General features: G+C 37.7%; 1 pseudogene; it reads left to right on the top strand.

Moving 5' to 3' along the window:
• The window catches only part of LOC108697237, a 28,878-nt pseudogene that overhangs the window by 2,641 nt on the left and 2,239 nt on the right, over positions 1-23,998 (top strand).

Here is a 23,998-nt window from a genome sequence, read left to right as displayed (position 1 = left end):
ATTTTGGAGTGCTGTACTCCAATACCTGAATGAAAAGCATCGCACTACCAAGTATTCGTTCATCAGAAACCTGTTTGTTGGGATAATAGGGGACTTGCAGCTACATTCCTATTCTAGAGTCTGTTACTTACAGCTCCTATGCCAAAAAAGCCATATTAATGCACTAGAAATTACTCAACCCTCCTACAATACAATATTGGCAAAAACTGATAAATGACTCTCTCTCAAACCAGAAACTGACCTATCTGTCAAGAGGTTGCCCTGAAAAATGTAAAGCTATATGGAGTACCTGGATAAATGTGTGATTAACTGCATATAGTCTAATATACTGGATATGGCAATTTGTACCTTACCTCCCCCCCCCCCCCTTTCTTCTCAACTTTCTCTCTTCTACTTTCTTATGGTCTTGTAAATGTCTAATGCTTTAAAATTCTAAAAAAAAACTTTAAAGAAAATAAAAAAACTAACACTATTAACTCCGGTATTATTATATTTTCAAAATATGCTCTGATTTCCTCTAGCAAGCTTTTTTTCAGTAATATAAGGATAACATTAATTTAAGGATGTAATGATATTCTGCCCTGTTAGGGGCCTTTACTGTATACTTCAGGGTTGCTAAAAGATGTGATTTGCAAATTACAGGAAACTGTTACACTTGTATGAATGGAAATCTAAGGGGACTTAAACCTTTCGATAGCAGTGTTCCTCTGACAAAAGATTGCTGAACTACAATTCCAAGCATCCTCTTGTATAATTACTGAGGTTTAAAACTGTAGTCCATCGACAATAGAAACAGGTATGAGACATATTTTCCAGGATGCTCGGGACCTGGATCTTTCTGTAATTTGGATCTTCATACTTAAGTCTGCTAAAAAATCATGTAAACATTAAATAAAGCAAATAGGCTGGTTGTGCTTCCAATACGAATTAATTATATCTTAGTTTGTATCATGTACAAGGTACTGTTATATTCTTGCAGAGAAAAAGGAAATCCTTTTTAAATATTTGGATTATTTGGATAAAATGGATTCTATGGGAGATGGCCTTTCAGTAATTCGGATCTTTCTGGATAACCGGTTTCCACATAACGGATCCCATACCTGTACTGCACAATAAAAAAAATTCTAAGTTTTCCGTGGTCCTCAGCCCAACTGATTCAAGAGAGTCCTCTAGTAAGAATAATTTCTGTTCTGTTTACACATATTTCTCCCTATTTATTTTCTTCCCAAAAGTGATTAAAAAAAGTGTTGCTGTGAACACCTAAACAGCCCTATCGCCTATTTGCCCTTCTGAATCAGATTACAGTGTAATATTGACAGGCATGACTGATGTAGCTCTTGCATGGATAATTATCCCTGGAAACCCTTTTGCATCTGTAATTATGTTTGATATTGCTACTCTGGAGAGCTATTGGGCAAAATAATCCATTGTAGGAAGTATTTGGTTTTGTTTCATTACAGTTCTGACTGCAATATACAATCTAATGTTTTTTTTATTTGTTTTGTTTTTAAGTCGTTCTTCCTGTATCTTCTGCTTCCCAAATGAAGAATTCAAATGTGCATGACTTGACTTATTACCTTCTGACTGGCTGCAGCAAGTACGAGTACGACCAGTGAAAAACGGGACCCCAGCCACCAAAATTGACATTGATCTCTTTATCCATGCTTGGTTAGATGTTGTAAGCATATGTCACTTCTTTGTACTTTGTTCATATTCCTGATGACAGTTAAACTGATATTTATTTATCTTACAAATGGAAATAATATTACTGTGTTAAATGCAACAAAGTGTACTGAATGAATATATAACACAGACACATACACACATCACATATCAGAATCCCCAAACCTTCTGCAACTTTGAGTAGATCCTGAAACCGTTATCTTCTGGGTTTTTGACAAATAATGAAAGTTTGGGGTGGATATTGACTACCACTCCTACATTTTAGCCATACAGAAAGGGTCAGCAGCCTGGCAGTTGCTATGGACACTTTTCAACTCCAGGCCAATATGCAGGAGGAATAAACATACCCTGTTTACTTCATCCATTCATAAGACCTTTACAAGTCATACTTTCTTGTTCTCTAACACCTCCACTCCCTCTTAATTGCCAGTGTTTACTCATAACTCCCCTCTCTCACTTCGTAGTTGACAGTCCAGAAGCTTTTAAAACATAGAAATTTAAAGGAGAAGGAAAGGTTAAAGACTAAATAAGCCTTATCAAAAAGGTCCACCTAAATATACCAGTAAACCCTTAAAGTAATGCTGCTCTGAGTTCTCTGTCAAAAGAAACACAGTCAACCTTTGCCCAAATAGGTTTGGGGTTAGTATTGAGTTTTGATTCCTCAATACTGACATTTATAAGGTATGAAGGAAGAACAAAGGTCAGCAGCAAATGTAGGAACCGGCCAAAATCAATAAAATGTACAGTATACCTTCTTTCCCCTCACCGTAACCACCTGCCAATAATCACCTGTAAATAAATCTAATGCAATAATCATAAGGGTAAATAATAAATGCAAATCGGCTAAGAGGTGGGGGGAGTCAGAAATATGAATGGAGTCAGTAGATGCTCAGTTTGCATCAATTTTAGCTCTTTGTGTTTGCTCTGACAATCATAAATTATGTTTCAGATGTTTTATTTCAGTGTATTATTCAGTGGATAAATCTGACAGGAGAATCCTCTTGAATCATTAATTGAGTGTGGGATGCCACATTTGGAGAGCTAGAGGGTGCAAGACTGAGAGCTCTAGGTAAGATATAGGACCCTTAAGTAAGTCCTGCAGAGGTAGACATCTTCCTACAGCAAACAAAGACATCTCTGATAGACTTACTTCTACAAACAATTATTTGACCAAGTGCAGTAATCTGTACCTGTGAGTACTATTATCATTCTCCTAAGCCTGATTAATGACTTGGGAACTAATTAAAACGTAAAAGGATGCTGATTTATATGGCATGTCTTCTGGAGGTGAAGTTTCATTTCATCAAAGATAAACCTGGTACAACTATACAGGAAATAGGAGTAATCAATTTGAATGTAACCTAGTAATTATCACAGTGAGACGGGATAGCTAAGGGTGTTTTAAGCAGACTTTCTTAAGTTAATATAAAGTTAATATTTCAAATAACCATTTGGCCAGTAGACATAAAACATAATGTATCCTCTGTAAAGAAAATGGATTACATTAGGGGGCCCATTTACTTAGCTCGCGTGAAGGAATAGAGGAAAAAAAAGTTGAATTTCAAATGGTTTTTTTTGGCTACTTCGACCATCGAATGGGCTACTTCGACCTTTAACTTCGACTTCGAATCGAACGATTCAAACTAAAAATCGTTTGACTATTCGATAGTCGAAGTACTGTCTCTTTAAGAAAAAACTTCGACCCCCTAGTTCGCCACCTAAAAGCTACCGAAGTCAATGTTAGCCTATCAGGAAGGTCCCCATAGGCTTTGGTAGCTTTTTTTGGTCAAACAAAAATCATTCGATCGATGGATTAAAATAAGATCGAACTAATAGCGCTAAATCCTTCGACTTCGATATTTGAAGTCAAAGGATTTAACTTCGACAGTCGAATATCGAGGGTTAATTAACCCTCGATATTCGAACTTAAGTAAATTTGCCCCTATGTTTTTTTTTTCAGAAATCTGTTTTTCAGGATAGTTCTATGAACAATATTTTACATATCAAAATGCTTGTTCCCAAAAATAAATGTTATGGTCCAAGACCAGTTACCTTGTATGCTTAAAGGAGAACTATAGCTTAAATAATTAGGCTAGAAATGCTATATCTTTTGCTTCAGCTTCCCATCCATTAAGCAGTGAAAATCTTTGCATTAAAAGATGCAATAATATCTCCCAATTTTAAATTCTGTTGATGCACAGCACAAGCTGTGGTCTCCTGTCTGTTACCAGAGCTTAGGACAGACTCACAATATACAGTATATACTGTATATACAATAAAAAATCATGGACATTAGATGCAACATAGGAAAGCAATACTTTATATATCAGAACTAATTAATATTCAGCCCCACAATACAGATTTTTCCTCTGTTTCTGCTAATGCCAGAGGGGCTGCTATAAGGTCCCATAGAAAGTCAGTATTTAGTGCGCTGGTGGGGGCAGTTTGGGCCTCTGTGTACCCGAAATGCCAGGGCCTATTTTAATTCTCAGTCCGGTCCTAATATACGCCAACCCCAAACTTCTCAACAGAGCATGGTGCAGTGTCACACTCAAATATTTTCTATTGACAAATTTGAAGCCATGGATAAATACTGTTATAAGGCTATTGAATCTCTGTGCTGGTACATTAAAGGGCACCTTTTACCTAAACCCTGTTTTAACAATAGTATTTTTTCTGAGCATTCTGACCCCAGCACAGGGAGAAAGCTTCCCAGAAGTGAGTGCTCCAGCTCAATCATAACATTTTATTGGTTGCTATACTATAGGTTACTACACCTGGGCAAATTAATTGCCTTTTATTACATATGGTTGATAGAGTTCTCTTATCTTAAAAATTTATTTTATATTGTACTTCTTATACCCAGAGATGGAAAAAATCCCCATTTCTGCTCCCATACCCTTATTTTTCTTTATAAATTTCACCTTAACTTTATCTTTATGCATACTCTGCTTGAACCAATGGGTTTGGTGGGCATTTTCATTACTGGCAAAGCTGTTTAATCCATAGCAACTACAGCCAAGCTACCAAGTATCTTGCGAATTATTTCCCCAGCACCAAACAAAACATGAAAGTCTTATTTTAATTTTGATATTTTTGCATAGAACATTTGTTATAGCAATATGAAGCCACAAGATCATAGAAATAAATGTTGATTGTTAAAATGTAACTTTTTTTGTATTGTAGATTTTTGTCAAATTAAAACAGCTAAATGGGGGAAAAGGGTGCAGAAAGAAATAAAGGGGAGGCAATACATAGCACCAAATATAAAATGCAAGCTCCTCATTCTAGACATATTTATAAATATCCCTCCAAAATACTTTTCCAGCTACACAATGTCAAAGCCACAGTGTAGAGCCTTAAAAAACATTTACTTGCTGATGATACATTCAAGAAAAAACACTTAGAATCAGTGGGCAATGACCTTAAAGGGAATGTAAAGACAAAAAACAATAGTGCATGTACTACTCGGAAACCTACAAAGAAGCATAATTGCAATGCACTTCAATTTTGTATGGTTTCTTTAAGATAATGGATTCTGTCCAGCTGATGTCCATCCTGAAGCTGCGCACATGACCTTTCTAAGAAAACAGCACTACTGTGCTGCTCAGATTTTTGAAGGGCTGGGAAGCGGAGCAGGGTGTTTATTTATGACTGAGACTGATCTAAGTGAGAAACTACCCCTCTCTGCTTCTCTGTCCTTTGGAACGCAGACAAGTGCTCTGGTCGGCCGGTAAAGGATTCCTATGCGCAGCACAGTGAATTCAGGTGCCCAGAATTGGTTATTTTAGAGAAATGGTACAACATTTCTAATTGAAGTACATTGCAAATATGCTTCTTTATAGGTTTACAAGCAGCAGGTGCAATATTGTTTTTTGCCTTTACATTCCCTTTAAGATGCATTTGATAAATTATTCTAGGGACCCATAATTTGTTTGTATTCTGCATCATACCCATGTGTTCCTAAAATGTAGACATTGTTTTTTTGTCAAGGTTGACAGTTCTTCAAAATTTGCAATTTCCTTTACAATTTCTATCTATGGGTGAGATGGACATTTTTTACAATATGGGGATAAGAACCTTTGCAGCATTAAGTAAATGCTTTTCCAGGTTTAGGTCATTAACAATTTCTATAGCATCTGTTTCCCAAAAAAGGAGGACCCGAGAGGGAGAATCCCATGCCAACCGGCCCAATACCTGTGAGTATACCTGGAGGATTGCAGACCAGTATTGTTTAAGGTTGGGATGACTTTGACGTAGTTGGCCGGCTTAAATATACTGCAATTTATGGACAAACAATCCCTGTTTCGTTTAAATGGTAAGACATTTTTAGTAGCTTAAGGCACAAAATGTTTCATTGTCCTTAATATATTAATAATGGCTGCAGAGGACCTCCTGTATTTGTCTATATGAATTTTGTGGTCACAACCTCATTGCACCCCTGCTTCATGTTTTAAAAAATTAGTGGTGAGGACAACTTTCCCTTGTTTGTGTAAGATGGGAACATTCCCAAAAAATATGGAGAAGTGTGTCAATACCTGATTTACATCTCAGACATACATTGCTTGAGGGGTAAATCAGTTTCAGTTTATGTGGAGTAAAATACCACCTGGTTAATATCTTATAATTTAATTATTGGATCATAAAGCATTCTGAGGTATACATTACGTTAGCTATTCCTTTCTTATGTCCCTCCTCTGAGATATCCAGCCCAAAGTCACATTGCCGTGACCTAACAAAAGGTAATTCTTTCCTCTCACCCCCTGGGCCTTGCATATCATAAAGGGAAGATATTATGTGTTTCGGAGGGGAGGTCTTGTTCCACAAACTCTAACACGGTGTAACGTGTAAGATCTCTGCCTAGACATCTGTTGCCTCCAAGATATGTATAAAAACATTTTAGTTGGTAATATCTTGTAGTAAATTGTCTGATCTAGCTTGCCTTAACTCATTAAGGTCAGCAAGTTGTCCTTTTGCGAGTACATGAATAAACTGCAGGTGGCCTTCTACTAACCACCAACCAAGTGCAGGTGTAAAAGCTGTATTATTGGTAATTCGAGTGAAAGCAGGTTAAGTGAAGCAAATGTGTAGCTGTGGATTGTTGCTCAAAATATCTAAATATAGTCTAAATTGTAGCACCAATCAATTATCCTGATAAGAATTTCTGATTTAAGATAGCATATGCAACCCAGAAGCACTAAGCCTCCTTCCCCCTTTTTCCTGTGCAATATATAGGTTTTAATTCTTCGGGGTTGGCCAGTCCAGATAAACAAGGTATTACATTAATTTTTTATAACATTAATCCTGCCTAATCAAGATAATGGCTGTTTGGTCCACTTCTGTTAATCCTTATTTAATTTCATATATAGGATTTTACAGTTGGCATCAACCCATCGCCCCCCATAATCTTTAGTAATAGAAATTCCCAAATAAGTAAAGTGCCTATTTGCCAGCTATATGGGAAGTTTTGTCCCTGCATCATAAGGGAAATTTAGATATTTAAGGCTAAGGATTTACTTTAATTTACTTTTAATTGCTAATCTCACCAAATGTGTCAAGTAGTTTGTTAAGGTTCGAGATCATGATAAAGGGGTTTGTTAAGAAAAACAGTAAATTTTCTGCATATGCAGCAACTTTATATTGTCTGTTCCTTATGCTTATCCCAGAAATGTCTGGGTGTGAGCAAATCTATATAAGAAAGGGCTCTGGAGCCAGGACAAATAATGTGGGTGAAACGGGACAACCCTGTCGGGTGCCATTTTTGATTTTCGGTCGAAAGCACCCCATTCTAAATTTTATCCATTTAGAGATTCATTCTCCAAAGTTTTCCAAATCTACCCTGTCAAATGCCTTCTCTGCATCAGTTGACATTAACATAATGGGAATTTTCTTAAGCTTTGCATAATGAAGGATATTAATCAATTTGTTTGTTTTATCCCTTGTTTCTCTTCTGGGTACGAAACCAACTTGATCAAGACCAATTAAATATCCTATACTGCTTTTGAATTGATTTGAATAAGAGACTGGAATATGAATAGGAGAGGGCCTCAACAGAAAAATTAGTAATAAAAATAGCAATAACAATACATCTGTAGACTTACAGAGAATTTGAACAAGAAGCAAATAATTCAAAAACTATAAAAAAAGAAAACATTAAGGCCAATTGAAAAGCTGCTTAGAATAAGCAACTCTATAACATTCTAAAAGGTAACTTAAAGGTGAACCACCCCTTTAAAGCAATCCAGTAGTCTCTGGTTTTCTGTGACCCAAACCTGCCACTATTCACCAAGAGGGATAGGATCACAGAATAAATGTCTGGGGCAGACACGAGGGCTAATCTAGCAGGTCTAGCATTACCAGACACAGGGGCTAAGCTGGCAGGTCTAGTATTACTAATTGGACCTGCCACTTGCCTGAACCCTCACCCCTTGCACCCTTCATGACCTGAACCCATTTAACCCATATTCTATTCTTCTGTCTAGTAAAAAAAAAATTGGTGAAGGAACTTCATGTATTATGTCTCATCTTACGCTCACTGACATAGATTTTCTTTTTCAGGATGGACAGAATCAGAAGTTGACCAGCAGTATCTGGTACAGACAGGTACAATATATGAAACATGTGCATCTATACAATTTCACTCATAAATGTTTAAAGGAGGCAGTTTTCATTACAGCTTCCCAATTCAATATAAATCCATACCTTATACTTCAAGGTTCATAATATTACTGTTCATCCTCTTCATCCACCATCAGCACAAAAGTGCTCACAATTCAAACTGCTATATAAAAGGCATTAAAGGAGAACTAAAGCTTAACTAAAGAAGTATGCTAGAGTGCCACATACACTTTCCAAGTTGGTAACCCCATGTGACAAGTTTGAAGTCTTGTATTGCTGCTATTCACAAGCTGAAACTTTAGCTTTAGTGCAGCATATAAAATGTGGCATTTTTAGCCATATTCATTTTTAGGGTTTAGTTCTCCTTTAAGAGAAAAAAAGGCATTGAGTTTGCCCATGTGCAGTAACCCATTCCAACCAATTATAGCATAGCAGCTGGATGATTAATATGGGTTATTGCACGTGGACAAAGGCATATGTAATAAAATACAAACTTTTAGACAGTGTTTTTTCTCAATTTAAGAAACAGCATAAGCACAAATAAACTAGAGAATATTCTATGAAACCTTCCAGAGTTGCTATCTATTAAAGAAAAGATCTATGTGAATTATCTGTGAGCATTTCAAGCTAATTTCTATTTTTTTCCCCTCTAGTTTATTAAAAGATTTTCATTCCCATTGAAACTGAATATAACAATGTGATTTTCGTTTATGTGTGACTTTTTTATGAGACTATGCCAGTGCTCCAGAATTTTTAAAAATAATGTTTGTGGGGAAAAGTAGTATGAGTTTTGACACTTTTCCCCCAGTTTTGGTGGGCAGTAACATACAGCAGCCAATCAGTAGGTAACATTTCCTGGTCAGCTGTTTAAAAGCTAATACCTGAATATTATTGGATGCCATGGGTTACTGCAACTGGACAAACATAGTGCCTACTTTAATATAACCCTCCATGGTCTTTATTATAGCAAAAAGTAGAAAATATAGATATTTACAATTAAAAATAGAAGAAACACAACACAAGTCATATTTATTACTCAAAGGTATTTATACTGTAGATGTATCCTGCCCATTTAAGAGTCTAGCCCTCATGTTGCTGGACTGCAGTTCAGATGCATTAAAACTTGATAATATTTTGGAGTATGCCGGGAGTTTGGTCCAGTAACATTTAGGTGGAGCAACATTGGTTCTAAAAGTTTATGTCCATAGTACAAGAATGTGTTAAGCAACATTCCCATATACTTTAATCAAAAATGTTCAATAGTTTTAAAGTTATTTGTAAATGTAATTGCTATTGAATAGTGATGGATGAATCTGTCCCATTTCACTTCCCCCGAAAAACTCCCATTGTTCAATGGGCGGCAAAATTATTGTGACGCATGACAATTTTTACACGAGCGTCAATCTTTACATGTGAGACTTTTTTGTCCAAATGCATTAAAGTCAATGGGCGTCAATTGCGACAATTTTTACACAAGTGACTTTTTTGTCACAGCAAATGTTTTTGCCTGTGAATTTTTTCAGCAGATGTGCAAAACAATTCGCAGGTGGCAAAATGCAGAAATTCACCACGAATCCATGCCTGGCAAATAAATTCGCCCATCACTAATATTGAAAGCTGTATCTGTCTGCCTGTTTATATGCTCTTGTCTGTTTATATACTTCTAGTTCTGACTGCTGAAACAATGTGGCAGAAGCAAGCTGATTTCCAAGCCTGGAGGAGAAATGACTTCTGCTAACACAAACTAACTTTCGCTAACACAAAAATCATTTGCAATTCTTTCAGACTGTGAATAAATGTTTTCAAAGTGCAAAAATGTTGCCTTTGTGAACACTTTGCCCCACATGAGACAGTAGGCTAATAAAGGGAATTTATACAGCGTGTAACAGCTCTAAAATATTACAAGTGACTTTTTTTTAAAATGTCTTCCTTTTTCAAAAAGAATTGGCTACAATTTTTTACATCCTAATTTCAATTTACCACCTTCTTGAAAATCCAGCAGTTAATTGCACAATTATTGTAATGGTTTAGTTATTATACTTGCAGTTCTGTGGTTCCCAAACTATGAGGCACAAGATGGACTAAACTGTGAATGAGGGGCCCAGCTTGAAAGGCATATAATATATATAACGAGTACAGCCAAAAGTACAATTAGAGTGATTAATGTGGTGAGCAATCATTAATCCTAGATATTCTTAATATCTTAACTATAATTGAATGCATAATATAAAGTATGTGCTGACCAAATGTAGCACTGCAAAGAGGGTCTTGAACCTATAAGTTTAATAAATATTAATATGCAGATCCACCATATAGCACAATGAAGAAGTCAGAGTTCAACTTTTACAAGCTACATTTAGTAAAGCTTCCACTGCTAATATGCAGGAATGGGTTTTTTCACAGTGAATTACTTGAATCTCTCAATTTGGAGATGTTCTGAAGCAATCAGTGAGAATAAAAGCATATCTCTTAATGACGGTGAATGGGAGCTTCTCTCTGTTTCTTCAAGCTATGAAATCCTGCACACTCAAGATGTATGTATATTTTTGTATGTATATTTTTATTTGTAAAGCACTCCTTGAGGGCAAAGCACTGTACAGCAAAACAATAAATTAGTAGTAACAAACAAGGGGTCATTGGAATAAAAAGTAACAATAAGTGCATTATTAGAATACAATTCACATAAATATAAAATATAATTACAATGCAGATTAAGTGCTCAGTGTCAAGGAAACAAAAGGCTAGAGGACCCTACCCCGCAGGGCTTACAGTCTAAATGGGAGGGTAACATACAGACACAATTCAGAGGGGTATTAAGGTGCTGTGGGTTACAGTTTGTTATACTGTTATATAAGTGCCAGTTCAGGTGTTATCCAGGTGCTCCCAGAGGTCTTTGAGTTTTGTTTTAAAAACAATGAAGGAGGATTCTCTTCTGAGAGATTCAAGAATGGCATTCCAAATATAAGGAGACGCAAGAGAGAAGGGTTTGATACGGGTAACAGCAGTAGTAGTGGGGGGGTACAACCAAGCGGTTGCTCTGAGAGGAGCGGAGGTTTCGGGCAGGAACATATAGAGAGACAAGAGATGAGATGTAGTTAGGTGCAGAAGAATGAAGGGCTTTGAAGGTTATGAGGAGGAGTTTATAAGTTATTCTTTGTTTTATAGGAAGCCATGATAAGGACTTCAGCAGCGGAGGGGCCTGTACCCTTTTGGATGAGAGGAGGATAATTCTTGCAGCAGTGTTTAATACAGACTGTAGAGGGGAGAGATGGGAGTTAGGGAGGCCAGTTAGTAGAAGGTTACAGTAATCTAGTCTGGATAGGATGAGAGGATGCATGAGCGTCTTGGATGTATCAGGTGAAAGGAAGGGACGGATTTTGGCAATATTGCGTAAGAAAAAGTGACAGGTTTTGACAGTGGTGTTAATATGATCAGAGAAGGAGAGAGAGGAGTCAAAGATTACCCCCAGACAGCGAGCTGAGTTGACAGGATTAATGAGCATGCCATCAATAGAGATAGTAAATAGGGGAGTAGGACCAGGCTTAGGTGGAAAGATGATAAGTTCAGTTTTGGGTAGGTTGAGTTTAAGGTGGCACTGGTTCATCCAATTTGAGATAGCCAGGAGGCAGTTAGAGATCTGAGCCTCTGTTGCAGCTGTTAATGAAGGGGTGGATAATATATTTGGGTATCATCAGCATACAGATGATAATTAAAGCCAAATGAATGGATGAGATCTCCCAAAGACAGAGTGTACAGGGAGAACAACAGCGGACCAAGTAGGGAGCCTTGCGGCACCCCCACATTAAGTGGAGCTGGAGATGAGGTTTTGTTATCATAGGAGACAGTGAATGATTTGTTAGAAAGGTAAGAAGAGAGCCAAGATGCAGCCTGGTTACGGATGCCAAGTGAATAGAGAATCTGCATCAGGAGAGAGTGATCAACTGTATCAAATGCAGATGATAGGTCAAGGAGGAGAAGGATGGAGAAGTGACATTTGGCTTTGGCAACCTGAAGATCATTTGTAACTCTGCACAAAGCAGTCTCAGTAGAGTGACCAGGCCGGAAACCAGATTGCAGTGGGTCCAACAGATCATGGGTGTGTAGAAAGTTAGTAATACGGGAGAACACAATACGCTCTAGGAGTTTAGAGGCAAGTGGTAAAAGGGAGACAGGACGGTAATTTGATAGACAGGCTGGGTCAAGCGTGGCCTTTTTAAGAATAAGCTTTACACAGGCCTGTTTGAAAGGAGAAGGGAAGGTTCCAGAAGCTAGAGAAGAATTGAAGATGTGAGTAAGTAGTTCAAGATGGAAACTTTGCCCAAGTGCAATTCAATGTATCAAGCATGTTTGTGCGTGTGTTTGTCTACGTCTGTATGTGTACCAAGCAACATTAACTATTACTATATGGAATGCATGTGAATATGTTTATTATCATTTTCTTTAATTTGCCCTTTGGCAGATTTTTTTTTGTACTGTAACTGTGTATATTTTGATGAAGGGCAACTGAGAGGGCCTCTCAGTGGACTGGCAATTTGTGTGGTTGTGCTTATAGAGATCAGAAATGTGATTTTATTGCTGTATGACCTTTACTGGCAATGTCTCTTTATTACTAAGCGGCCACTTCTCCAGGAAAAATCAGTTACCACTATGCTAATATACTAAAATGCGAAGTTACTTCCAGCTGGCGACTTTTGACTAGCGCTACTTCATCAGTGCAAGCGCTTCAAATCGAAATTACACTAGCGATCACTTCATTAGTCTTCTTACGCTTAGGTCAATTTGAATAGGGAGGGTACATTAAAGGGTCAGGGACATCTTTATTTGAGATGTTGGTGCAAATGCATGAAGTGGCCACTTTTTATTACAAATTTCCAAGAAACCTGAATAAAGATAAAAGAGATCCTCTAATGCCCTACACATGAGCCCACAAAAATGTTCAATAGTTAGGACTTTTGCAGGCAATCCCGCTTAAAAAAAGGACAAATTGCCATAATTTTTACAACTTTATTTTAATTTGCACTTTACTTTACTGAATTTGCAGAGTAATGACCGTTCGCCAGAGAAAAAAGTCACCTGATAGAGTGAGAACAAATGCTAGCAACGGTCTCGTTCGCTATTGCATTGTCCTTTACGCCTGTTAGTGAGTTGGTGATTTCCCTGCTGATTGGATTTCTGACGAATTGATGCTAGCGTTGGCCACTTCGCCCTTTAGTGAATCTGCCCCTAAATGTGGCCTCTACTTAGGATGGCCCTTTGTATTTGGATGTACTACACAAATGGAACATTGGATTGCAGTCTTCTTTTACTAAAATAAAATAATCATTCCACCAGTATAATAAGTCCAGGAACCAGAAGAACATTGGCTTTCATCATTTATTTAAACCACATTGTTCAAAGATAGCTGATGGTTGCCAGCTGATTATTACCTTGGTGTATATAAGTGAATATCCTATTGTTACTAACAGTGAGCAGTTATCTAGAAGTGCAATATAAACATCCACAACCCCAAAAACATCTGAAATGTGGATATCTTGAGAAAAGTATTTTCATGGGATATTTTATAAAATTCATCTTAAAATTCATCATTTTTGGAATTCTTGGATTACTTAGGGGCCGATTCACTAACTTCGAGTTAAGGATTCGAAGTAAAAAAATCTTCGAATTTCGAAGTATTTTTTGGGCTACTTCGACCATCGAATGGGCTACTTCGACCTTCGACTACGACTTTGAATCGAAGGATTCGAACTAAAAATCGTTCGACTATTCGACCATTCGATAGTCGAAGTACTATCTCTTTAAAAAAACCTTCGACCCCCTAGTTCGCCATCTAAAAGCTACCGAAGTCAATGTTAGCCTATGGGGAAGGTCCCCATAGGCTTGCCTAACTTTTTTTGATCGAAGGATAATCCTTCGATCGTACGATCGCACTATTTGCGCTAAATCCTTCGACTTCGATATTCGAAGTCGAAGGATTTCAATTCCCAGTCGAATATCGAGGGTTAATTAACCCTCAATATTCGACCCTTGGTGAATCAGCCCCTTAATGTTTGCCTCAGCCTACTGGCACTTTTGGGGAAACATAAGAAACGGACGTGGAAATTCTTTAGCACTTTCAGTTTTTAAATATTCCTTTCGTCATTGAAAAAATGCAGAGCATTAATAACTAGATTCGAGTGAGCCAGAATAGGTGCTTTACCTCTGAATTAGAAATTGATGTTGTCGCTCTAAACTGAAATGCCACAGCTCGTTAATTTGCATATGAGCCATTGGAGTGAAATAGGATAGTGAATCTTGTAGGCAATACTGTATAATAGATTAGACAGCTGTCAATGTTTAATGTATGAACAGGTTTGTAAGTACATCACGTGAAAAACCCACTCCCTACAAGAGTCACCTCTTCCACCATGACTATGAAGATTTTCATTCATCCAGGTCATTGTATATCTAGTATAGGTCAATCTAAAAACAACTGGACTTGCTGAGTAATCAATGAAGACGTTTCACTGTTCATCCGAGCAGCTTCTTCAGTTCAACTGACTGGTGTGGGAAGTCCTCGGCATATAAACTCTTCCACTAATCCATTTACAATGGCACATTGTAACTCTTCAAAGACGTGACATCTGAAGAAACTCACAGAGGTGTTGATTCTGTGTAGTTGTGATAGGATTATCCAATGTGTCTCTTCCACCATGTATATTGGACAAATACCTAAGTACTTTGGCAAAGATCCAGAGGACTGAATGCCCTGTTTACATAAATGCTCCAGTTTATGGAGTCTTTTATTTTAGTAACTTATATTTTTATATGGCTTATATTTGAACATTGCGTCATAGAATATACAGCAGCCCTTAGTAAAAGCACATTATGAGAATACCTGGTGGTCCAGTGGTGGTGCTGAGGGGACCGTGGCACATCCGCTCCCCTCAAACACCGTTCAGTGAATGAGGCAAGCTTTCGCAAGTTCCGGGTTTGATGCGAACAATGGGTCTGATGCCATTATGCATTGGCGCGGAATTCAAATATTTAAATGGCCCGCTGCCAAATACACGCTGCCCAACGTAGGTCTAGCTCCATAGTTCCTGGGTATGTTTTTAGTGTTCTGATCTTGTTCCTTGTCCTTGCCTGTCCCTGATCATCTCAAGTCTGCTGCCTGTCCTGCTTGTATTTTGACTTCTCTTTTGGATTCTCCTCTGTACTGTGATACTGTTGGTTTTTTTCCCCGCCTGTGACCATGACTACGTTCTTGTCTCTTTACTCTGTACTCTCTGTCTGATTGGTATCGACCCAGCCTGTCCCTTTACCATGCTTCTTGTTCCCTGTTCCTCCTGTGAACATTTGGTTCCCTTGCCTGCCCAGAAAGGCAGGGCTCCTCCCGAAGTGATAGGAGAAGAGGTAGAAGAGTGTGCTGAGATACCATACGCTACACACAGCTCATCTAAATACATGGCAGTGTTACAGTTATCAACATGGCTGATGATTATACTGCAAGTAAAGAGGAGAAAAATTAAAATATGTAGGGCCCTATAGGGATACAGGCCCTATAGAGTTAATCTTTTCACCATTTCCTTGGGTTATTGGGTAGAATCCCTGTTACAGAATAACCTTTACAGTGATAGGCTGAGAGATTTGATGACACTGCTCTGACTCACTCCTATATAGTGAGTGCAGGGAGTGGCCTCTTCCTCTTTTGCCTCTGGATGTGATTCCAGCTGGATGTGCTCAGGGGGACTGAGTGCAATAGGCCCAGAAGAAGGCATGTGTCCAAGTCGGGGACCAGGTAACCCCGTGAATGAGGAACAGATATACTAGGGCAGACTTGTCATAGTCTCTCTAGGAGAGAAAGGCAGATAGGATAGAGAGAAAGAGCAGCTGAAGCTCCAACAAGGATTTGCAGTAAGGGAGTAGCTTCCCAGAGGCTCTGTGTGTTGCCTCCAGTCAGGGACCTCAGTGAAGAGGGACTGTAGGGTAGAAGCTGCTTCCTGACAACTTCCAGGAGGGAAAGGTTGTACTGCATTTGCCTGTGTACTCTCTGTGTGAGCCTGCCTTTGATCTGTGTGAATTCTCAATATGCTGTTTTCCTCAACTCCTGCGTGAGTACTGAAACCTGTGGTCATTTGCCCTTTTTGGCATAATAAACCGTTCCTGATTGTTAAGAACCTCCTGGCGCCCAAGTTGTTTTTGTGTGCACAGTAGCCTGGGGGGGATGTAGTTGCACTACACCATAGAGGGAACACTTCCACTTAGCGAAGGCCCTGCCCTGGGTGTAAGTCGCGTGTAACCCATGCTCTACTGTTCTAGCTGGTGAATTAACCCCGAGTGGCCCAAATAGGTGTTACAAATATAAAAAAAATCACAACTTTACAACTATTGTATTTAGTGAATGTGTTGGCATAAGACAGAGAGGTGGTAATAAAGAAAATCGGAGGATCCAGTGAACCATATTCAAGTGGCAAGGATAGTTTGCCGCTGGGTGGCTTGGGCAAAAAAGAATAGCTAATTAACTAGTCAGTCCCTGTAGTTCCCACATTCCCCAGTAATACATTATTTATTGTGGATTGTGGCAATTCCAATTTCAAATATCCTATTGGTATTTACACATTGTATTATTTGTGCCAGTGTGGGTGTATCTGGAATTTTCCATTTGGATCAATTGCCAGTTGGTGGCTGTAAATATTTGGTTGTTAAGGTTTGGCCACTTTTGCATAATTTCGGTAAGGGTTTCCCCAGTAACATGTTGGGGAGATAAAAGGATATTTGACATGAAAAAGTTGAAGGTTGAGGACTTCCATCCAAATGGGTTGGATGATGGGACAGTCCCAGAAGATATGTATCAAAGTTCCCAGTGCTCCACAGGCCTTTCAACAGGATCTGAAGCATTTGACCATCTTTGTAGTGTTTTCCCAGATGTTTGTCCAATCTGCCTTGCACAGAGGTTGTGGAAGAAACATTTCTGGTTTAGAAACCATCTGGGGGAGTGGTGAGAATATTGTAGAGAGTAGAAATAAGTTCCTTTTGTAGAAGGCCATTATTAGCCAAGATTTCAAAAGTTGATTTTTCAGTTTTGCAAAAGTTGTATATGGCTGCAAGAAGTGGCACAGTTGGAAGTATTCAAAATGTTTTAGGTCAATTTAATGTCCTTTAAAGTCTGAAATGAGAGCATTGTGTGGGTTTTAAGGTCATCTAACATGTCCATAACATTGTGTAGGTTGGTTTCAGACCACCTTTTATAAAAAAGGGAGCAGTACATTGTATTGCCGGACTATTCTGAAAATAGGCCATGTTTATGTTTGGTGTTAGTCCAGATTGGAAGAATAAGTCAGGTCACTGAAAGCATTGATGATGGGTCTCGCAATGCAATAGTTTTGGACGGGATAAGCTATTTAAGGTGGAACTCATTGATCATACAGTTCTCATTATGGCCCCAAATAGTGGGTAATAGCCAACAGGACCAAGTTAAGAGTTGCGGTGCTTTATTATACTGTAGGTTGGGGACACCCAGTCTGCCACGCCTTGCTGCTGACATCAGTACCTGTTTCGAGATTCTGTGCCTGTTTCGAGATTCTGTGCCTACAGTGGTTCCAAATAAAGTTTTGAAAAAGTAATTGGATGTTCTTCAATATACTGGTAGGCAAAAAAATGTTGATTGCAGCAGTTTTCTGCTCTTTGTACACCACCTTCTCACTGGTAAATATGTTTTCATATATTGTTTATAAGCTAATGGGGCCACTGAAAAAACGTTGATTTCCTAAAAGGGGTTTTTCCATGCAGCAATCTGATAGCATATTAACTTACTTCTGACTCATTTACACATACTCTATTCATAACACCCAGATGGCCATTAAATAATGTCTGTATTTTCCATAAATCTCTAAAAATTCCTGTTTTTTTCTATATTTCTTAAAAGCTTTGAAAAATTTAGATTTTTTAAGGGGTTATTTATCAAAAGTCGAATTATAGAGTAATCTAAATTTTTTTAAACTCTAATAAATTTGATTTTATTCACAATTCGAATGGTCTATTGTTTATGAAAATTTTTGAACATCTAAAATTCAATTGAATAGTTTCAACCCGAATTCGAATTGTTTTCCTCAACAAAAAAAAACACGACAATTTTATTCTCACGTTGGAGTCTATAGAGGGTCATTTTTAAGCAATCACTACTATTAATCACTACTAGATTAACAAAATAATTCAAGGGACCTGCCATTAACTTCAACATGAACTCGGCATGTTTTAAGTGGAGAATAGTCAAATTAGAACCGTTTCCAGGGTTCAAATTTTACTTGGCAGTTTTAAATTTTAATTTTCAAGTTTTAACCAAAAAAAAAAAAACTAGAACATTTGAATTTACCATTGGAATCTTAGTAAATCTGCTCCTAAGTGTAAAAACCACGAAAACCTAATGCAAAAATTTGGCAAGGAAAAGTTGTCGAGATGCTATCTATTTTGACTGCTTTTAATCAATTCAGACTTTTAGAGGTTTTCCGATATTTTTTTTTTGCTAATAATTTTCCGATAAAACTCAAATTAATTGAGTTTTTTTGTATTTTTTAGCGGATCATTCAGCACATTTTTTAGTTTTTACTTTTTATATTTAGATCTTTTCATAAATTACATGACATGTGGTTTTAGAGAATGTGGGTTTAGCCGTGTTTTCAGAAACCTCAAAAAGCACTAAAATGAGAATGTTGATAAATACGCCTCCAGATTATACATTATGTACAATAAGCAATTGTGACCCTGAGTAATTCATCAGAATAACGATGAGTTTGGACATATACAGTATGACTTTATTTGCAGTACCAAAATACTTATTGATTCTGTCTAGTACAAACTTTTTGGCTGCATGAAAAACGTTACTAAAGGAAAAGCCACCAGTGTTTTAATCAGTGAAATTCAAAGTTATCCTTGGATACATTTCATACATATTTCCATCCTGATTCTTTCTCTAGCATGTATTACCTAGGTGACACTCTTTCTGGCTTGTCTATCAACACCAGCAGCATGGACTACCTAACCACACATAACATAAAAAGATAAATGGACAGCCTGGGACAAAGCTCTCTCATGCAGCAGTGATTGCTGTTTTAATGGCAAAATCATTATCAATGCGACAATAGCTCACAAATGAGCAGAGGCTGAAATAAAGATGGGCGGGGGGAATTATGTGTGGAATAAATGAGTACTTCCAAAATTCATAGCATCATAAAAAGAACCTTATCAAATGAAGGTTTGATGAGCAGCAAAGCAAAGGCTAACACCGTAGGGCTTCTTTTTCATCTTCTATGGTACTCATCATATACAAATTCTCAATTAGATTTATTTCTTTCATTATCACCAAAGTGGATTAACAACAAGAGTGTATATAGCAATAGTATATAGTATATATCTGACTCCCCTTACAGATACAGAACCAAAATGTATAACAAGGTATCGTTTAAGTTAACCAGGAACTCAGAGTTTCTCTACTTTATAGTTATAGGTATACAGGTATTGGTGTAGACAAAATTATCAAAAGTTGATTCATTTATCACATTTATTGCTTCTATATGCTTCTATATACAAATATTATTAACGTATAAATACCACAAATATTGTTAACATATAAATACCACTTCTTTTTTTACAGGCACTGTTAACAAGCTTAAAACATGTCAATCGGATGTGAACTAGAGCTTCCAAGCAACCCACTTATGATGCCAGAGGATTCTAGTAGTTGCACTCTTCTGTAGACACAGTATATGCAAAGTAATATCTCTACATGTGTCTAAAAGCCTTGTTTTCTGTTCTCATTAGAATGTAAAAATCTTCAGGGGTTAATTACAAATGCACCTGCAAACCTGGAGCTACTGCCACCCTAGATCTGATGGTAGCTTCAGGGTTCCCACAGTGGGTTAGAGGTAAATGCCAAAAGTTAGACAACCGAACTCTCATGCTACATGTGACTTGTACCTGCATTATGGGGAAAATATGACTATTTGTGTCCAAATATTGCAATTGCATGCTTCATTTGTGTTTGTAATGACCCCCTTTCTTGTTATAGAGAGCTCTGATGCCTAATATACAGACAACACAGACAAGGAAGGAAACACTGAATCGGTCAATAATTAAGAAATGTTTGCTTATATACAGTATGACTCTGAGAAATGGCATCCCCATTTTTGAGCTTTCTGGTTTTAGGATAATAATTTATTTCTGCTAATTTCCATCTTGTTATACTCTGGCACCCTATGCTCTACCTTGTTAACATTCTTCTTCCAAGCATTTTGCTCATGATTGTTGATCTTATGAGCTTCTGCTTACCTCCTAATAGTAGGACATGGATAATGTTCAAGACCAGCATCCTTGTTTGCTACACAGTGTTTCAAGTTAATATGGCAGATGAACTGCCAGCTACAACCCTGATGGTGCCATTAGTAAGTATCTAATGAAGGAATGACATTAACCAATCACAGAAGTGTTGCTCTGCCCAAATAATTCTAGAATACAACTCCTAGTATGCTCCAACACATTATCAATAATTAGACATAACGGAGCAATAAATTAGTACAGGTATGGAACCTGTTATTGAGAATGCTCAGGTTTTTCCAGATAATCTTTCCATGATTTGGATCTTCATACCTTAAGTCTGCTATAAAATCATGTAAACATTAAATAAACCCAACAGGCTGATTCTGCTTCCAATATGGATTAATTATATCTCAGTTTGGATCATGTAGAAGGTACTGTTTTATTATTACAGAGAAAAAGGAAATTATTTGTAAACATTTGGATTATTCACATAACATGCAGTCTATGGGAGATGGCTTTTTTGTAATTCGGGCATTGCGGATAACAGGTGCCATACCTGTAACTAATGGGGGCATCTTAAAGGGGATCCAAATACTTTGCTCAACCACAATTTTCTTATCCACTGCTGGGTTACAGATCCCCAAAACTTTTCCCCAGTTAAACTGCAAAAGAATCCTCCAGTCTTACTAGAGCTGTGTAACTGGCTCTATACCCTTTGTTCCTGCAACTGGAGTTAGAGAAGCTGTATACACAGCAGTATGGTGAGAAAGGCCCTGTGCAAATGATCTTACAATCTAAAGGGGAAGGGAATGAGACACAAGATGTGGGCAAGATCAAAAATAAGCAAGGTGAGAGATGTAGCATATGGTATCACATGGTAGCTTTGAATGTCAGAATTTTATTCTGAAAGGTAGCAGAAGCCAGTGCAGGGATTGGTAGAGTGGCTGGAGGATCGGTTGCCTGGCGGCAGTGTTCATTATGGAAAATGATGTAGACAACTGAAATTTATGCAGGATAAATCATCGTGCTTGCAATGAGAACTAGACAAAGTTTTATAATTCAAGTTTTTTCTAAACTCTAAATTGAGTTTGATCAGAAATTTTTACATGAACACAGTGGGGCTCATTTATAAGCAAGGAGCAAATTTGCCCATGGGCAGTAGCCCATAGCAACCAATCAGTAACTGGCTTTTCTTCAGCCAAATGCAGGTTGAACAATGAAAGCCAACCTCTTATTGGGTTACTGCCCAAGTGCACATTGGACCAGTGTTTATAAATGAGCCCCAATGTGTTCAAATATCAAATGTTCACAAGCATGCAGCATCAGCAGAAAAAAACAAAGCAAGGTAGACTGCATTACTATGCTCCTCTAGAACTGCTCTGGTAAAAACTGCACTGTACATTCCTCCTACATACAGGGAAGGCTGTGACGAAAAAAAGAGGCAGTAATGATTCTTTTTTTTCCTTAAAGGGGTGGGTCACCTTTAAGTTAACTTTTAGTATGTTATAGAATAGTCAACATGAAGAAACTTTTTGTTCTTCATTTTTTTCTTTTTCATAATTTTCCTTTTTCTTCTGACTCTTGACTCTTTCCAGCTTTCAAATGAGGGTGTAAGGAATACTCACCGCTCTGGTCCTTTTTGGCGGTTCTGGTTCCCTTTGGCAAAATGGCGGCCTCCAGGATTCCTTCATGGCACGTTCTGATGCCTACGTGTCAAACATGCGCAACGTCTTGACGGCAGTGCATCAGAATGGGCCCAGCGTCAAGGTGCGCAACGTCAGCATGCAGCGGCATGACTACAGCACGTCCGTTTAGCGTGAAAACTGACCTATTTAAGGCGCCAGAACATTTCAGACTTTGCCCAAATATAGGTTCATCTTTGTGAGTTCCTTGGTGTGATCTTTGCTTAATACTTTGATTCTTGTTATTGACCTCGGCCTGTTTATCGGATTACGAACCTTGCTGCTTGGATTAAACCCTTGCCTGGACTTTGTTTACTCTTTTGCCTAACCCTTCTGATACCACGAACTGTATTGAACTCTAAGCTTCCTCCTTGGTCCACAAAACTCCAACAGAGCCTTCAGGCCCTGACAATGGGTCACTGACCCCACCTAAAAACTAATGCTGTAAGACTACAAATTCACTTCTATTGTTACTTTGTATTACTCCTCTTTCTATTCAGGCCTCTCTTATTCCTATTCCAGTCTACTTATGCAAATGAGTCCCTGGTTGCTATGGTAATTTGGGCCCTAGAAAATGGATTGTTGAAATTGCAAACTGGAGAGCTGCTGAATAAAAAACTAAATAACTCAAAAACTGCAAATAATAAAAAATGAAAATCAATTGCAATTGTCTTAGAATGTGACTCTCTACATCTTACTAACAGTTATCTCAAACGTGAACAACCCCTTTAAAAGAGTAGATGCATCATGCAAGATTGCTTAGAAATCAGTCACCTCTACTGGAGGACAAAATCAACTTTTGATGTTCCGAAACATGTACCACACAGTCAAGCCTTTTTATTTTGTGAGGCAAGTGAAAGAGAGTTAAACAACATATTGCTCATAAGATTTCTAATCTTGGTAAATATTTTGCAAGTTGAATAGTGATGGGCGAATTTATTCGCCAGGCGCGAATTTGTGGCAAATTCCTGCGATTCGCCACTGGCGAATAAATTAGCGAAATTGCTGTGAAAATTCAAAAAAATTGACGTCGGCGCTGTTTCATTAATTTTTCGACTAAGCAAAACGCTCCAACGCTCCCATCACTAAAGTTGAACCATTCCACCTTTTTTAGGCAAAGTAAAAGACAAAACGAAAATAACTACCTAAATATTCTTGTTTCATGTAACAGGTGTGTCCATTATAGTGTGCATGGTTCTTATGTTTTTGAGTCTTGGAAAATCAATCTTCGTGATTAAGTTCCTTCATATGGACAAAGAAGATACAAGAGGAGCCCTTGTCTCTCAGGGTTTATTGTTCTCTAAAAATTATCATAATGCCCTATCACTGAAGCAGAAGGTACTTGTGTTTTAGAAGATTTTTCTAATTACAAAAAGTAAAATTAATACCCATTATCAAGGCAATCAATGTGTAAGTTATAGCTTTGCTAACACCAGTCTTTGTACAGGAGCAACTCTAGTCCTCACAATTATCTGTAGTGCAGACAAAATCAGTCTTGGATAAAACCTACAAACCTAATATACTTTATTATAATATACTTATTATACTTATGTAATAAAAAGTTGTGCTTCAGATATAGTTAAAGAGGTTGTTCACCTTTAAATTAACTTTTAGCATGTTGTAGAGAGTGATATTCTGAGACAATTTGCATTTGGTTTTCATTTTTTATTATTTGTGTTTTTTGAGTTATTTAGCTTTTTATTCAGCAGCTCTCCAGTTTGCAA

This window comes from Xenopus laevis, chromosome 7S (assembly GCF_017654675.1).
Source record: "Xenopus laevis strain J_2021 chromosome 7S, Xenopus_laevis_v10.1, whole genome shotgun sequence".
Classification (NCBI taxonomy): Eukaryota; Metazoa; Chordata; class Amphibia; order Anura; family Pipidae; genus Xenopus; species Xenopus laevis.
Note: the sequence above shows the minus strand (reverse complement) of the source record. Positions and strands in the feature narration are given on the sequence as shown.